The sequence below is a fragment of the Hyla sarda genome, chromosome 6 (assembly GCF_029499605.1).
Source record: "Hyla sarda isolate aHylSar1 chromosome 6, aHylSar1.hap1, whole genome shotgun sequence".
NCBI classification, from domain to species: domain Eukaryota; kingdom Metazoa; phylum Chordata; class Amphibia; order Anura; family Hylidae; genus Hyla; species Hyla sarda.
The window spans coordinates 111,403,082-111,419,143 of NC_079194.1; positions in this window are offsets into that span (position 1 = coordinate 111,403,082).

Genomic DNA, 16,062 nt, shown 5'->3' on the forward strand with positions numbered 1-16,062 from the left:
TGCAGCTGGAGAGCCAAAGGTTGACCAGGATACTTATGTAGGGGCTGTGTCAAAAATTAATGTACTGACTCACAGGTTTAAAAAATCTTGTAAGAAATTTAAAATCCAGAAATCTGCATGAAACTGGCAGTATCCTGCTGCTCGGTAACATCTGGCTTCCATGTTTTATTGTAGGCATTCCAGTGCTAGCACTAGTCGTTCCATGTCATTTTTGTGTACACCAGTGATTCTGCAGAGCTGAGTTTATATATTTTTTTTATTGTTGAAATCATGTTTTGGGTGGGCCAGTTACCATACCTGCTGTAAATATAGTGCAGACCTGTCACGAATGAACCAGAAGCAGTGCTACATCTTTTACTGTGTAGCCTGAGCATGGATGGTGGGCAGGTAGCTGTAACATATGTGCTTGGTTCTCTTGTAACAACTGTACACAGGATTTTCATGTTCCAGGTAAATGCTGCATTGTACTATGCTGTATAGTAATTGACACCATAATGATATCTATATTTTTCTATGGAAAGAAGAAAAAAAAATTGTTTGCTTCAAAATATTCTTTTGTACACACAGAAGGCAGGGTTCCCAGCAGTGTATCATCTGGGTAATGTAAGGAGGCTATTTAGGGTTAACAGCTGAATATTTGCGTTGACTGCTGGGTATGGTCACCTCAATCCGGTATAGGCGGCCATTATTGGCCAAGTAGATTTTTGATTTGTTTTCCCATATGTCAGGTAGCTCTAACCAAATGCAAATGATGATCAGTTTCATTTGAGTGTTTTCTCATGTATTGCAGCTTACATAGATATATAAATTATATATGTAGTAGGGACTTGCGTGCAGGGTTGTTTACCATTGTTCCATGGTACACTTTTAAACCCAAGCTCAGCTGTCAGTGCAGATTACTTTGTGTATGTTTTTTTTTATTTTGTCACGATGGAGCAGACAGTGTACACTGACATTCAGAATCTTAGGGTCATCCTGAGGCACTGTCTGCACCATCTTAGGGAGTTTTAAGGAAATTCTCACACTGCGAGTTGAGCTTTGCATTTGGAAATTTGTCACTAGAAATCTGACAACTTTTTATAGAGTACCGTAGACATCACTTGTGCTTTATTGGGAGCATTGACTTGAGTGACAGAAATCTGAGCAGCAATGAAGAGATTTAGATTGTACACAGAGCTGTACCTCTTCATCCTTGAGGATTGGAGCGAATGGATTACCACCAATTTCTATAAGAGATGCCAGAAGATTTATTTAGGTGGTGCTCCCCATTCATATCTTAATAGGGCTCCCGGGGGGGAGGGGGGCCTTAAAATAGGTGCAAGACCTCCGTTTTTTCCCTCTTCTTCCCTAATCATGTACACAAGAGTAAAGACTCCAAGTATTTCATCTTGTAAAGTTGCAAATCTTCACGTTTCTGCATCACGAAAGTCTCCCGTTTTTAAAATAAGGCAAAAACATTAAAAAAAGAAACATTTGGTTTAAAACATTGGAAATACCATTATCAATGTTTTATTTTGCTGCTCCTATTCCCTATACTGTGGATAAAGTAAATGTCAGTCACTCAAACATAAAAAACGTATGTTTTATTGCTTTGGAGGGGGATGTAAGCTAGAGATGTACAGTAATGTCACCCCCTAAAGTAATGCCTTTTACACCACCCTCCCCAGTCTTGTTTACTTTAATAACTGGCAGATGCTTTTATTTAATTTTATATTCAGTTATAAGCATTGTATGCTAGCTAGGAATACAGAGGTTATAATCTACGGTGCTACATTGACTCATTTTCTTTTCAAATAAGATAAAACTGTGAGTCTTTACCCGTTCCAACCCCTCCCCCTTCCCTTCTATTCTTTTCTCTCTCTCCAGTTCTCTGATTTGCAGTTGTTGTCTTTTATTTCCTTATTTTTCTTTCGGTTTCATTTGGTGACTGTTACAGAGTATTGCCCATTGAATTAGCGATAATGTGTCCCTTCTAAAAGTGAGAATAAATTAAGAAAAATGGAGGCAAAAGTGAGAAAATCTGTAGTAATTTTTATTTTTCCAATATTTCATATTTTTTTCCTTTTTTTCTTTTTTTTTCAACTGCCTGTTTTATTTCCAAAATTGTACAACTGTGAGACTGGTTAGGGATGGAAATCACGTCACCCTTGTTTTGGGTCTTGTATACTGTATATTATATGTGTAGAAACATCACAGGGTCTGTATTGCAAGCCTCCACTTTCTGCTGGGCCTCGCAACGTGACCAAATGCCTCAAAATGGCTGACTGGCTGACTAGGTTTTGCATTTGGCAGCACATTTCTAAAGAGAGGTCCGTGGGACGAGGTCACAGAAAGGAGCCTACCGCTATCATCACTCACGTGGAGTTTTTACACAATGATGTAACATTTGATCTTTCAGAAGAGATGTAATAATTTTGATAATAAAATACTTACCTTAAGTTGTGTCTCCTATCGTCATTAAACTAGTTTTACTTTTGGTTAACTTTTGCACTGTGACTATCCTGGCCTGCACAGTGATGTATCAGGTGACGGCTGTGAAGGTTTACACTATTCTAGTAAGAGTTCCAACCTGAATCCAAAAGGTAAGGTAGCTGTATTATGTATGGAATGAATAATGTAGACATTTAAACCTTCCAGGGATTTGTAAGTCTTCAAGGGTATTTGTAAGCACCTGAAAATCTTATAGAAAGGCAGCATTGACCATTTGACACATGTAACCCCTTATTCAGCATGAGTGCTAGGAAGGCTTAAACGGGCACTCCGGCGCTTAGACATCTTATCCCCTATCCAAAGGGTTGCATTGAGGGGGGCGGAGTGTGACGTCATGCTGGGAGTTGTAGTTTTGCAACAGCTGGAGGCACACTGGTTGGGAAACACTGTCCTAGCCTATTCAGCATACACATCATGTTACACTGGTGTTTCCAAACCAGTGTTCCTCCAGCTGTTGTAAACTATAACTCCCAGCATGCCCTGACAGCCTTTGGGCATGCTGTGAGTTGTAGTTTTGCAACAGCTGGAGGCACACTGATTTTGGAACACTGGCCTAGCCTATTCAGTATATTACAAACAAATGCATTGTTTCCCAACCAAGGTGTCTTCAGCTGTATCAAAACTACAACTCCCAGCATGCCCAGACAGCTTTTGGCTGTCCGGGCATGCTGGGAGTAGTAGTTTTGCAACACCTGGAGGCACCCTGGTTGGGAAACACCTATAGAGGTGTGGTGAACTACAACCCCCAGGAGACTACAGAGGCAGCATGCTGGTGTTATACCACAGACTGAAGACTCCTGAATGACACATGCTGGGAGTTTGTAGTCCCTTTTGTGTGTGTATGCCAGTGTATCCCAACCAGGGCTGATTATATTAGTGTGCTGTGTATAAGGGGGCCGACTCGGGAAAATAGTAGGGTGGGTAAAGGGCGGAACAAAAATAAGGAGCCGCCCCAAACCAGCAAGGCATGTGGCATGGTGGGATTTGTAGTTTTCAGCATAGCAAGAAACAGGAAATAGAAGCAAAAATAGGAAAACAAAGTGGGTGCCACACATGTCCCACTGCATTAGGAGCCGCACCACAGCCAGGGATCACCGCAGAGGCTGCACTCCACAGTGGGAGTATCCACAGCAACCAGGACTGGTAACACTGGCTGAAAATGGTGCTCCCAGCCCCAGGAAGGGCTGAAGAAACAGGATCCTGGGAGAGCCAGCGGAAAAAACTGCACAGCCCGCACACTCAGACCATCCAGGACCAGGGGGGAGCCGTATCACCTGAGCAGCCTCTTTACGGAGCTCCGCGGCACCAAGCTGACCGGAGCCACAGGCTGCAGGGGAAGGAAGCCACCTGCACCACCAACAGCCGCCAGGACCGGACCAAGGACAGCACCGAAGGATCCACAGCACAGGAGTGACCAGCAGGGAGAAGACCTGCTGATCAGGGGAGTTTAATCAGGGTGAAATAGCGTTGTCAGTGGGAGCTCTCACCACATGAGTTTGCTCGCGCCGGCATCCAGGCCACACCCCCTCCCAGCTCCATCTTCAATTTCTATGGGATCAGACAATATCATGCCAAAGTGGAGATTTAACTGCGACTGCAGTCATATCGCTCTCATGTCTCAAAAACTTGCTTTGAGTAAGAAAATGCATGAAAACTGCACAGTGTGACTGGCAAATATGTTCCAAAGGAACAGAATTACGCTCTGCCCAGGAGGCAGAAACAGATCTCGTAGAGTGCACTCTGGTGAAGTTAACCCTCTAGAGGTATAATATAAATTTATGCATTCGCATATCCATCTTGCTAATGCTAATGCTTGAAGTTCACCAACTCTATTGGCGGTGGTGACAGCTAGAAGTAGCACCACCTTAAGAATGAGGAACCTCAAAGGGTTGAACACACAATTGTTGCAAGACCAACGCCAGATCCCAGGGTGTCACTGGTTTCACCGATCTAGGACGAATTCTAGTGATGGCCTTGATAAATGTCCTTTTCACTGGTTCCTGAAACAGTCGTCTTTGTAAGGCTGCCGACAGTGCGGCTAGTTGGACCTTAATGGAACTTGGAGAGAGACCTTTGTCAAATCCATCCTGTAAAAATTTGAGAATTGATGGAGTGGATGGAGAAGAAGCATTGATCTTCTTGGTGACACACCAGGAGATAAAAATCCTTTTGATTCTAGCATAGGCCTTGTTGCTTGTCTCACTCCTAGAGTGAGATAGTGTTTCAAGAATGCGGTCCGAAAACCCTCTGGCTTTTAATAAGGACCTATCAACTTCCATGCTGTCAGATTGAGCGTCTTGAGATTGTGGCAGAATTGAGTGCCCTGAGACACAAGATTCTGCCTGACAGGAAGTTTTCAGTATATTCCCTTGCTCATCTGAATGAGCTGGGAGAACCAGGATCTTTTTGGCCAAAAGGGAATTATGGCAATTACCGAGGCCTGATCCTGTCTGATCTTCATTAATACCCTGGGTATCATTGAGATAGGAGGGAATATGTAGGCTAGTTTGAAATTCCACGGAATCAACATCGCATCCAGATAAAGAGGTTTGTCCACCTGGTAAAGGGAGCAGAACTTGTCTAGTTTGCGATTGGATCTTGTGGCCATAAGATCTATTTCTGGAAGACCCCAGCGGTCTATGAGCTGAAAGAATATATCCTGGTCTAGAGCCCATTCTCCCGGTACTGTAAGTCCTCTGCTTAGACGGTCTGCTATGATATTGTGTACTCCCTTTATGTGGACTGCGGAGAGCCTGAGAACTCGAGTCTCAGCCCATCAAAAGATCTTTGCCATCTCCTGAAGCAGTGGAACTGATCTTGTCCCTCCTTGCTTGTTTATGTAGTAAACAGCCGACATGTTGTCCGTCCTTATTTTGACTGCTTGTCCCAGGAGAGGGGGGGCAAAGTGAAGGGCATAATATATTGCCCTTAGTTCTTTTATATTGGAAGAAAGAGGAAGTTCTTCTGTACTCCACCTGCCATTCACTTTTCTTCCTAGCAGGTGGGCTCCCCATCCTGACCCTGAGGTGTCTGTCGTCAGGATTGACCACTGAGGTTCTAACAGGGACATTCCGTCCTGGGGGTTCGCCCACCAACCCAGAGATCTGCGGACTGTGGGAGAAAGCTTTAGACACTTCTCTAGGGAGGAACTCCTCCTGTCCCAGGCCTGGAGAATCTCTGTCTGGAGAGGTCTCATGTGCCAGAGTGCCCAAGGGACAGCCTCTACTGAGGAGGATAGGAGTCCTAGGAATCTCATGAGTCCTCAGTGACGCTCTGCGGGGGACTCGAAGGAATTGATATCCCCTGGATATCCTGTCCTTCCGTGCTGGAGACAGATTCTCATGTTGTGGGAATCCAAGTAGAACCCTAGAAAGGTTATTTCCTTTGTGGGGAATAGTTTGGATTTCTGTAGATTCACTATCCAACCTAAACTGTGGAGTAAGTCAAGCGTGGTGGTGATGTGATGGCTGAGCTCCTCCTGAGTCTTGGCTAGTAAAAGCCAATTGTCTAAATAGGGTATGATTCTGATGCCCTGTAGTCTGAGAATCGCCATCATGGATGAAACCACCTTTGTGAATACAAACGGGGCTGTGGAAATGCCAAATGGCAGAACCTTGGACTGGAGATGATGGAGAACTCCCCTGATAAAGACAGCAATTCTTAGGAATTTCCTGTGCCCTGGAAATATGGGAATGTGAAAATAGGCGTCTTTTAGGTCTAATGACGCCATGTAATCGTCTCTCAGAATGAGGGATTTTACTGATCTTATAGGCTCCATCTGAAATTTCTTCTTGACTATAAACTGATTGAGAAACCTGAGGTCTATTATAAGCCTCCATTTCCTTCCAGGCTTGGGTACTAGGAACACTGGGGAATAAACCCCCATGCCCCTTTCGTGTAGGGGAACAGGTTCTACCGTGGAACTTGAGATAAGCTCTAGGATGGCTTCCTCTAAAGCCTCCTGTTTTGCAGAAGCTAGAGAGGGGGATATTAGACACCTTTCTGGAGGGAGATACGTTAGGGGAAGAAAATAACCATTCTCCACTACATTTATGACCCAAACATGTTTTATTAGAGTTTTCCAAGCTTCGAGAAAGAATTGAAGGTGCCCGCCTACAGGTATACTTCTCGCGTCAGAATTCTGGCTTCTTTGAGCCTCTGGCTCTAGATGATCCCTTCCTTGTGGATCCTGATCGTCTGCCATGTCCAGAACCTCTATATTGCCTGTTACCTTGTGGAGATCGATCCCTCCTGGGTTGATTATAGCGCCCGCGAAAGGACTTCTCTGATAAAGGAAGGTTCTTCCCCTTCTTATTGGAGAGCTCCTCCATAATGGTGTCAAGTTCAGGACCGAATAATTTAGCCGGATTGAACTCCAGATTACCAAGAATGTACTTGGAATGACTGTCTCCAGGCCATGGTCTTAACCAAAGAGCCCTCCTAGCAGCGGAGGATAGGGCCATATTTCTGGAAGCTAACTTCACCTGTTGACAATTGGAATCATATAGGTAGTCCATACCTAGGTTAACATATTTAAAGGACCTAAGTAAGTCCTGTCTACTGACCCCAGAGTCTATGTCATCCTGTATTCTTGAAAGCCAAGATCTCATAGCTCTTATGACCTCAAAGGAGGCATTTCCTACAGCACACTGGCTGGAAGATGCTGTATACGATCTTCTAAGAGTGACCTCCATGCGTCGGTCCATGGGATCCTTGAGACTAGAACCATCATCAGATGGGATAATGGTTCTCTTAGAAAGCTTGGCGATGGCGTAATCCACCTTTGGTGGGTTGACCCAATCCTTACATTTTTCTTGATCCAGGGGTAAAGGGTTTTAAACCTTTTATTTATAACAGGTGTTTTTTCTGGGTTGATCCATTCTGCCTTCATTAAGTCTAGGATCAGAAAAACTCTGGGCCCCTTAGAAGTAAAAGGGGCGTCCTCGCGGGTGGCTGGTGCATTCTCTGCTTGCACAGCTCTGATAAATTTCGGAAACTTCTCCACAGGGAAAAAACTTTTCCCTGTAGCTCCTCTTCCTCTGAACTAGATGATTTTGTCTCATCTATAACCCTGAATTCCTCATCAGAGTGTACAACTACAGGCCTATCACCTTGTCTGAGCTTCTTCTTAGGAGGAGGAGCAGTGGTTAATGAATCCTTCAATTCTTTGATGGAAGAAAAAACGAAATCCTTAACCGAACAGAACATGTCCTGCATAGAAGGCTCAGCGTCTGGTGGTAACCTGGGGCGACAGGTGGAACAGATAGGATAATCGTATCCGTCTGGAAGAGGAGTCTTGCATGAGTTACACTCCAAATGCTTCGTCTTGTGGGAGTATTTCCCATAGGTCTCCCTGCGCCTTCCTGAACCTCCTGAATCCATAGAAGACATCTAAGAGGTAAGAGAGAGATTTAAAATTTAAGGAAAAAAATCAACTCGCAAGTATAAATGGACTCCTCCCATCAGGGCAGTAAGAATACCTATTTCTCAGGTATATTAAGTGTGGAAATAACACACCGAATAGGGTTATATGTCTAGTAGCTTTCAGACAATAGTCTTCTGGCTCCAAGAGACCAGAGCCAGGCTAGGGGGCATTAAAATAGCCGCAAAATTGCGCCAAAAAATATAAGCCCCTCCCACTTCCGGGTCCTGTGTCCGGAACTTTAAGAAATCAAATCTCTTACCTCAACTCTAGGAACCTTTTACCTAACCATACCACCCAAGCACACTTGATCTCTAACAAATTTGGGCTCTCCCTGATAAAAAACAGATTCCTCACTGCTCTGTACAGATCCGCCGGAAGTGACGTCCCGCAATCCTCAGACTACAGGAAAATGGCGGCGAAACCGGAAGTGCGGCTAGAGTGGGGTCAGCGAAGTCTTCCCGGACCCAGGAAAGATGGTGGCGTGCACCAAACCGGCGGACCCTACCTGCAAGAAAGGAAAAGAGAAAAAATAAGTAGGTAGGGGGAGCGTGCACGTCCATGCTCACACTAGGACAGACAAAAAAACAATGTTCTAGTGTGAGCCTGGTGCTTTATACCAGGGGAGGGGGGGAGGTCCCGGGGTATTGTTTATTTAAATCATTAAAAAATCCCAGGTCCCATTTGCTCACAGGGGCGAAGACACACCCCACATTGTGTTGCTGAGGGACGCTAGGGAAAGGTGTTTTCAATAAAAAAATAAATAAATAAAAAAAACTAGCAGCCTGAGGAGACCAGCTGCAATAATCAAATGTCTCAGCCAAAGCCAGAGGATTCATGGGAAATGTAGGTTGCATTACAGAGCCCACATCATTGTGCATGTGTAAACCAAAGTGGAGCCTATCCAATGCCTGCCACATCAGCAAAAACATGAGTGGAGGGGGCTTTGTGTGATGTCACTAGGAGGCGTGGTCGTGGTGTCCCGTCCCTGTCTCGGAGACAGAGCCCGGCACAGAATGCCAGGGCTGCACCGAGATTGCGGGGGTCCCCAGTGGCGGGACCCCTGCGATCATACATACATCCTTTGTATAGGGGGTAAGATGTGTAAAGCCAGAATACCCCTTTAATGAAGTGTATCCTAGGTATACATCCCATCAAAAAAAAAAAGGAGACTGACGTACCGTAGTGTATACATTTGAATTACTGTCCCAATCTTAAGTAGTGACTGCATTTGAGCCACTTCTAGCGCGTACACATTTACTTTGCAGAACTCAACTTAGTCATGCTTGACCCGAAACGCGTTGGTGATTTGTGTTTTCCATGTGATCCTCAATGTTGCACCAGATCCTGCGCTGGAAATTCTTCTTTCTATATTGCAGTACTCAATAGGGCAGCAGTCCACACTATTGAGTCCATCAGGAAGTGGCTTAAATGTAATCAGAATCTAATGACGTTTGGGCCATTGAATGGGCCCGATGCAGTTTATTGCAGTATACATTAGCCCCCTTTTTTTTTGACAGGATGGTGACATATACCTGGGAGACGCACTGTATCAAATCAGTGAGACCTGCTAAACATCTTGTTTTGGTAATTTGTTTAGGAACTATAGAACAGACTTCTTTCTGGACATTTGATGTAAGCCCCACACTGAATATAACGTGAACAGACCTCTCCAGAAAACATCTACAGATAGATGACAAAGACGAGAACTCTTCAAAACAAACGTGACATACTTACTGCTTGAGAGCTCTTGACTCCTGAGTAAAGGTAAGAAGAAAAAAAAAATCTATACATCAATCAATAAAAACTATGGATTGGATTTTGTGGATTATTCTCCGTCCAGTAGATAATCATATAGAATCTCGCCCTGGGTATAAAGATGCGGCTGTGTAACCCAACCTCAGAAATGTTTTTGAGGGAGTAACAGGAATCCCAACAAACAACCCATTAATGCTAAGCACTGAGCCACTAGAATGCAGTCTGTATGCTGTATGCTCAACCTTATTATAATCCCTCGCTACAGGTTGAGGAATAGAATCTCTTTTTGTTATACTTTCTCTCTGTTGTCTGTGTATGTGACACACCATTGTTCACATTGTCCGAGTTGCTTTAATTGGCTTCTCACAGCGGTGTCTTCCACCACTTCTCAATGAGATGAATTATCGGTGCACAGAGCCAAACAGCATTGCTCTTCCGTCACATCAGCGCTAAGAACAAACTGTGAGGCGAGATCAACGCTGACACCTTCAGGGTAATGAGTGTTACAAGGACATTTTACCATTGTACTGTGATTGTTATTTTTAATCAATAAGACAAGGGACTATAGAGCCACATAGCACGACAGCCTATGAAGCGTGTTTAGAAAGTTAAGATTAATGCTGGGGCATTCCAGTTCATTAACATTCAGCAAGAAGAGGGCCTTGTACATAACATGTGACAGGCTTACTCACAGGTCCTTGAGACCTCCACAGGTCCTGAATACTACCTAGAGATCCTGTCTATGCATAAACCACATTTATTAAACCAACAGGGGGAGACCCTGCAGGGGAGCCCCCACGTTACTGAGTGACTCAACCTGACAGGGTCTACAGGTAGTATAGGACCATGTACCTGTACTGGGCCATTGCGAACCCCCTTGCTTAACATAAGTCGTCCTCGACGTAAGGTTCTGTCAGGCTTGAGGAACGAAGAGACCGAGGGGCCAGATGCAGTCCTGAGGCATTTTATGCACAAACGTCCATTTCAGGCTGGTGAAACAATGAATAACATTAGAGTCTTTGTATGGACTATACACGCTCTGACTTGTAATTGAACAGGATTGAGGATTGTTTATAACTGTACATATACACATTTATTTATAAGGAACTTTTCTAGGCTCTTACTCACAGGTCCTTGAGACCGCCACAGGTCCTGTATACTATCTAGACATAGGGATCCTGTCTATGCATAAACCACATTTATTAAACCAACAGGGAGACAACAGGGGGAGACCCTGCAGGAGAGCCCCCAGGTCACTGAGGGACTCAACCTGACAGGACTTAAGTGTAGTGCAGGACCATGTACCGGTACTGGGACATTACTCTTATTCTCACTGAGGGGGTCCAGAGGTATATTGAGACAATTTCAGGCAGTGCTTCATGATAAAACAAAAATGCTTATTCTCCAAAAGGAAAATAAGAAGAGCCTGCCAAACCTGAAAAACATAGAGGGATTAGAAAAACACGTTTACTTTCTTTCAGAAATAGCACTCACACATCTGAATGGTAAGATCTATTGCTGTGTCTCAACGCTGCTGACAAAAAGAAAAAAAATGTGCTGATAAACTCTGCTTATACATGAGTATACACGGTATATATAAAATGATAGGAGATATATAGATACATAGAAAGATAGACATATCATACTTGTCCTATATTAATGGCAGCACAGCATCTAGGGCAAGTACATGCATGTGGGGAAGTACAGCATGAAAGGACCAGCACCAGAATCTTCTTTTCTAGAGGTGCAGCAACTAAATCATTCCTTCAATGGTAGCAGTCATAGGATTTAGAACCATAAAATATACCTTCACACCAGGGCATATTACTACTGCAGTGACTAAATAATACCATCATGCATAGACCCACTATACATAGATCAATAACACCACTATATTACCACGACATAGTAACACTGAATAAAAACCACAGAGCAATATCCACCATACAGTAACCATATAGGGTGACCATAGCTGTACACAGGCCCTGCAGACCGTATAAGTGATTACAGTGCAGTTGCATCTAGTTACTCACAGGGGGCATCTTCATGGAGTCATTCTCTTTTTCTCTTCTCTATCTGGCTTGGACCGCCATAAAGTCTTCTTCCAACCCTGGCTTATCCTCACAGAATCTGCCAGAAAAACATGTTAGGCTCTGCACTTTTATAGAACATTTCCAACTTTTTCCCCTCCCATAGTGCCCCATTTAAAAATGCATCCCTTCATGCCTGCATAATATGAGGGTGTAGATAAGTATGTTGGGAGGAAGGGTGATTGGGATAGGGGGGTGGGTAGGTTATCCCCCTATTTCTACTTACTGGGGGCATCTACCTTAAGGTTGATGTGCCCAGTAGGTAGCTAGATAATTCTTTCCCCCCCCCCAATTTGGTAGATGCCCCCTGAAGGTAGGTAGGGAATCCCCCAGAAAGATAGGTAGCAGGGATGTGGAATTCCTATCGCCCGACGCCCGGGACATGCAGTTCCGGGCGCCGGGCAGGTGAATTTTTTCGGCCCTTAGCTCGGTTTCGGGCAAGCAGGGCCGGACCTGAAAAGCGCGGCTGCGCTCAGCAGTCTGTATGGAGCGTGCTCCCAACGCGTGCCCGCTCCATACTCTGCAGCCCCTGCTATTCTCAGTAGCCGGGGGCCGCTGCTAATAGCCAGCATGCGGCGATCGCTGCGGATGGCTATTAACCCTTTAGATCGCCGCAGTCAAAGCTGACAGCGGCGTCTAAAGGGACATGTGAATGCTCTCTGGTGGGATAGTGGGGTGGATCGCCCCCACAGTGTGATCGCAGGGGGAGATCCACTATAGAGGTAGCCGGAGGGCTTACCTCTGTTCTCTGCTGTCCCGCAGCTCTGTCATTGATAGAGCCTGGCTGGACTAGGCTCTATCAATGGATTGCCGATCAATGGAGTTCAATAGAACTCTATTGATCTATATGAGGAATCTAATGATTCCTCCTAAAAGTCTAATAAAGCGTAAAAAAAAAAAAAAAGTTTTAATAAAAGTTTAAAAGGCAAACATTAACCCCTTCCAAGTTAATAGTTCAAATCACCCCCTTTTCCTATATAAAACTATGTAAATATAATAATAAACATATTTAGTATCGCTGCGTGCGTAATTGTACGAACTATTAAAATATAACGTTATGTATCCCATACGGTAAATCACGTAAATGTAAAAAAAATACCAAACAGAATTGAAATGTTTATAATATCCCAGAAAAACAGTTAAAAAGCTATAAAAAAGTCAGGTGAATACCAAAATGGTACCGATACAAAAAAAAACAGATTATGGCGCAAAAAATTAGCCCTCAGACAGCCTTTTCAAAAGCTACAGGGGTCAAAAAATGTCAAGTAAAAAATGCGAATTTTTTTTTAAAAACATGACGGAATCTGGTATTGCTGTAATCAGGCGGCCTAAAGTATCAAAACAATATGTTATCTCAACCACAAGGTAAATGGCGTAGAAAAGTAAACCCCCAAATTTGCTAAATTATCTTTTACTAATTTCATTTCATCGATATATATAATTTTTTTTTGTTTCGGAGAATGGGTTATTGAAAAATTAAAAGGTATCATTATGGTAGGTAGATATGGCTATTATAGGGCGAGGAGGAAAAAAGGACTCTAAAAGCGAATATTGGTCCAGACAAGTGGATTTTGCTCCGTTTTGTCCTGTGGCAAGTAGTTTTTTTTTATTAAATTCCCACACCCCTGGGTAGGGAAATCCTCTATCCTCTTCTGCCCCCCAATTGGTAAATGCCCCCAGGACATAGGTAGGAAAGCGTGCAGTACTTTAGTATTGAATCCCCCAGTAGGGTTAGGTAGGGAAGCCTTGAGTAGTTAAAGGGGTACTCCGGCCCTAAGACATCTTATCCCCCATAAAAAGCATTGGGGATGAGATGTCTGACCGCGGGGGTCCTGCCTCAGGAGACCCCCGCAATCTTGCATTCGGCGCCCACCTCTTTGAGCTGTGGGACCCCCGCAGTCAGACATTTTATCCCCTATCCTTTGGATAGGGGATAAGATGTCTTAGGGCCGGAGTACCCCTTTAAATATCTATGGAGGCCCCCCACTAGTTAGATAGGAAGGGAACCCCCAATACTTAGGTAGTGAAGCCCCCCAGTAGTTAGATTCTTGTTGGGAAGCTGATTTTTTCTCTCTATGAAACAGTCCCAACCTCCCCAGTGGGTTGCTTCTGGTACTGTCAGAGCCATTCGCTGCAATGCCCTTCCCTATTGTTTGACTGCAGGATTTATTTTCAATTGTAGTCAGCAATGTTTTGAAATTAATTCCAGGGGCACTTAGTTGCTGAATCTGTAATTATGGTTATTATGTGCCATACTGTCCCCGGAGCCATGGATAGTCGTGTGTGTCCTGAATTCTAAATACTCACTTCTAAAGCTCAGGAAAGAGGAGGAAAATAGGTAACTGGATATAATACATGTGTGGTAAGACTGTAAAGTTCTGCTCAAACCACAGCTGAGCATGTGTTAACTGTTAATGCATAATGAGACAGTGACAGAAATGACACAATATTTTTCACAGGTACCTTGTATTTGGACACTAGGTTTCAGAAAATGCATATCCCATCCAGAAAAAGCTGTGTGAGATATGGATTTTCTATGAGATAAAAAGGCAAGGTTTGGGTGTGAGGCCTTTCATCCCCTTGCTGGGGACAGTTCAGATTTTCAGGTTGGCCCCAAGTCAGTACAGGTACTGAGGCCAATTAATACTGGGCTTACAAAAGCCCTGATGTGTACAGCCTCAAAAAGAGACATTTACTTTGTGTAAGTAACACATTATTTGGTGACTGGTTGTAAGCCACCTGTACAGAGAGGGAAGATTTTGTGTAGTTAACTGGTTGCCATCTAAGGACAAGCCGGCTCATCCTGAAACGGCAAGCGGTGTATGACACAGGCTCCTGACTCGAGCCCGTGCCATACTGGCCGGCCCTCAGCTGATTCTTGTAACTGAGGGCCGGCGTTAATAGCTGACATGCGGCGACATTTAAACCATCTCTGGTGGTCCAGTGGGGATCCACTGCTGAGGTACTTACCTCTCCTCCTGTGCTGGCTGCTGCACTGAGTGATAAAGCCTGGAAGGACCAGGCTTTATCAATCGAGCGCAGAGCACACAGATCAATGTGGTTCTATGGAACCACATTGATCTGTATGAGGAACCTACTGATTCCTCCTAAAAGTCCCCTAAGAACTAAAAGGACTAAAAGTGTAAAAGTCTAAGAGACTAAAAGAGTAAAAAAAATGTTGAATTAAAAGTTTAAAAACACACACTTTAACCCCTTCCTTATTAAAAGTGTAAATCACCCCCCTTTTCCCAAATTCCATATAAAAAATATGTCAACATAATAAAAATAAACATATGTGGTATCGCCGCGTGCATAAATGTCTAAACTATAAAAATATAATGTTAATTAAACCGCACAGTCAATGGCGTATGTGTAAAAAAAAATTCCAAAGTCCAACATTGCTTATTTTTGGTCACTTTGTATGCCCTTAGAAAATGTATAAGAAAAGCGATCAAAAGTCCGATCAAAACAAAAATGGGACCGCTAAAAACTTCAGATCATGGCGCAAAAAATGAGCCCTCATATAGCTCAGTATATGGAAATATAAAAAAGTTATAGGGGTCAGAAGATGACAATTTTAGACATACTAATTTTGGTGCATGTAGTTATAATTGTCTTTTTACGTATTAAAATAAAATAAAACCTATATAAATTAGGTATCATTGTAACCGTATGGGCCTACAGAATAAAGATATGGTTTCATTTTACTGAAAAGTGCACTGTATAGAATCGGAAGCCCCCAAAAGTTACAAAATGTTTTTTTTTTTGTTTTTTTTTTTCAATTTTGCCCCACAAATATTTTTTTTCTGGTTTCACCGTATATTTTGTGGTGAAATGATTGATTTCATTATAAAGTACAACTGGTGGCGCAAAAAAAAAAAGCCCTCATATGGCTCTGTATGTGCAAAATTGAAAGCACTATGATTTTTAGTAGGTGATGAGGAAAAAACGCTGAAACAGCTTGGTTAACACTGAAAAAGCAGGATTTATTTTGTATTTGTCTATGCCTGAATGTAAAGGCGGTATTTGTTTTGTTACTGAAAAATATAAACTAGCTAAGCCCTGTTTAAAGGGGTACTTTGCCCCTTGACATTTATCCCCCTATTCAAAGGATAGGGGATAAGATGTCTGATCGTGGGGGGGGGGTCTGGCCGCTGGGACTCACCGTGATCCATGAGCCAGCACTACAGCGTTCTGAACATTTATGTTCAGAACGCTGGGTTCTGGCGGCTGTGACGTTACGCCACGCTCCCTCTATTGTTGTCTATGGGAGGGGGTGTGACGAGTGACCTCAGCCATTAC